This window comes from Triticum dicoccoides, chromosome 3A (assembly GCF_002162155.2).
Source record: "Triticum dicoccoides isolate Atlit2015 ecotype Zavitan chromosome 3A, WEW_v2.0, whole genome shotgun sequence".
NCBI lineage: Eukaryota > Viridiplantae > Streptophyta > Magnoliopsida > Poales > Poaceae > Triticum > Triticum dicoccoides.
In genome coordinates, this window is record NC_041384.1 from 541,246,212 (window position 1) to 541,248,845 (window position 2,634).

Below are 2,634 nucleotides of genomic sequence, written 5' to 3' on the forward strand. Positions count from 1 at the left end.
GAGAGGTAGGAGAGGGGCAACTCACCTTGAGCTAGGAGGTGGGAGGATGGAGGAAGGATGGCGTCGACCGAGAGCGGAGACTAGTGACAGCGCGTCGGCCAGCTGATCGGCGGCAACATGGCGGCAGAATTGCCGTCTTCTAGGGTTGGCAGCACAGAGGAACGAGCGTGTGGGGCTTCTTTGGTCGCTCGATCTGGAAGGAGTAGTATCTACGATCGAAACAATATGTGCGTGGGCCACTTCAAAAAGATAATCACATGTAATTTGTCTCTACTTCGTCTTCTATCTTATTTGAAGTTGGGTTTCTGCTGCTCCTCGAAATTGCACTATGTCGGGCCGGTCTTATCCGAACTGAATGCATGATGTTTCAAGCCGGGTGGGCCGTGCCTGGGCCGGCCCACCTACCAAATGTGCCGAGCCGGGCTGGCACACGCCTCGCGGCCCAGGCATGGCCTCAAACTTGCAGTGGGCTAGGCACAACCCGTTTAGCCCCATGGCGAGCTAGGCACGTCTGCTTCTCGACAACGCCTCATATTTTGTGTGCGGGGCGCCAGTGAGCGACCTGGCGCGTACCCCCTCACGAGCTGGGTATTGGTAGGGGCCAGCCCATTTTCGGATTTCATCCCTCGTTTCTGGATCGTCGCGTCTCTTCAGATTGTATAAAAGCCGCTGTAACCATCGACAAGAGTAATCGATCATTTGATTCCGAATACGCTCTATTCATTTGATTTCGGATACGCTCTATTCACCTCTTGTCAGAGGCCATCCCCCGTATCACTTCCACCACCATTTAGCCAGGAGAGAGATTATCTTTGATTCGAAGCCCCCCTTTTTTCTTGGATCGACACACCCGACCTCAGCGCCCCAGCGCGATGAATAGCTGATCCCCTTCTCGACCGGCCGGCGAAGCACGGGCGGTTTGGCCGACACAATCAAAATCGCGGGCGGTGGTTCGTTCATCCTGCACCCACCCACACGCTTACCCAGATCTCGCGCGCCGCCGCCAGGGCAATGGTGTCTGAGCCCGACCCCGACCCCGACGTCTCCCTCCTGCCCCCCGCTCCGAACCCTAGCCACAAACCCTGCCTCCGGGCAGCCAAGACCACGGCCTTCAAGCGCGAGGAGCGCCACAAGCGCAAGGAGCAGAAGCGGGAGTTCAAGCGGCAGCGCAAGGAGCAGAAGCGGGAGCGCAAGGAGCAGCGCAAGGAGCAGAAGCGGGAGGCGCCGCAAGCGCAAGGAGGAGAAGCGCGATCGCCGCAAGCGCAAGGAGGAGAAGCGCGAGCGCAAGCGGCAGCGGAAGCGGGAGGACACCCTCGCCCTCGCGCTCGCCCAGTGGGAGCCCCTCGGTGCCCCGGCTGCCGCCTCCGCCCCCTGCGCGCCACCCGAAGACAGGCCCGGGCCGCGTGACCCGTCCTCGCCCGCGGGCGCCGTGCCCTCCGCCTCCTGGATCTGGGGCCCTCCAGCGGAACCCTCCGCCGACAGGGCCTAGGGACGCGGGCTCTGAGCCCGAGGGGATTCTACGAGGCGGAGCGAGGGAGACGGGGTGGTTCCTGTGCCTGGTGTGCGAGGGGATCGGCGCCAAGGCGGGCATGCGGTTCCCGGGCTGCTGGTGCAGCACGCCGGCTCGGTCGCCCGGGCCAAGAGGCGGCTCACGCCGCCGCCGCCCTGGGCTGCCTGCTCGGACAACGCCCTTTCCGGTAAACTTGTTACCATGTTGCTTAGTATCATGTCTAATTGTCTATCACATTGCTGAATATTTTGTTGCAATCGTAAGAAATGCAGGTAGATTGTGACAACGATGGCGCTTGTGATCAAGCTGAGCACTTGGATGATTCTGAAAGTGCAGAAATGGAGGTGGCCTAGTTTTGTTCTTCGTGCTAAGTTAGAGATTCTTTCTTGGTCAGAAAGCTTAGAAATACATGCGATCTGGTTTGATGTATGGATAACCTGGATGGTCATTGTCAACGCCTGCGTCTAATCTAGTTCGATGCTCTGGTATTGTTGATGCTTGTTTTTAACATCTAAAGCTGTATTAAAAGTTCAGTTTTACTATTTTTCAGCCGTCTGTTTTTAATTTCGCTTCAGGTCATTTTTTGGGCCGTTCGTTCCGTATGAATCTCAGTGCTGCTCTGTGTTCTGTGCGTGCGAGTCTGGGGCTTTGTTTGTTGTTGTTGAGCTTCTTTTCGTTTCCGGATTTGCGGGTCGCTCATTTTGGGCCCCGCCCGTCGTCCCGTGCTGCCTGCTCATTTTTTTGCCGGATTTTGCTTAGCTGAGGAGGGGATTGGAATGGGGCTGGGTTGCGGAAACAGGGAGGAAGCGGCATCTCGCTCGTGAATCAGTGGTAGGAGTTGGCTAGCGGCCATGGACTGCGGCGAGCTGCCGACGAGCAGCGCTGGTAGGAGGGAGGCGCGCGGTCCGGGAACGGCGGGAGGCAAGAGGGGTGTTGGTTTGGACAGGAGTTCTCCGGAGCTCTGCCGCCGTCAGTGAGTGGGTGGGTGTGGGCGTGGGGTAGCAGTCATGGTCTCCGGTCGGACGGAAGGTATTGCCTGATTTGCCCCTTCGCCTTCCTCTGTCTAATTTGTGCCCAGTAGCTAATTTTTCCTCTTTTCTTTTTCTTCGTCTATGCGTGCATCG

At 58.1% G+C, this 2,634-nt stretch overlaps 1 long non-coding RNA gene across 1 annotated transcript; it reads left to right on the forward strand.

The window, feature by feature from the left end:
- Positions 1 to 686: 686 nt before the first annotated feature.
- Positions 687 to 2,074, forward strand: LOC119269054. Its single transcript, XR_005133424.1, has 2 exons — positions 687 to 1,697; positions 1,783 to 2,074. It is a non-coding gene; the product is annotated as an uncharacterized LOC119269054 (long non-coding RNA).
- The last annotated feature ends 560 nt before the right edge of the window (positions 2,075 to 2,634 follow it).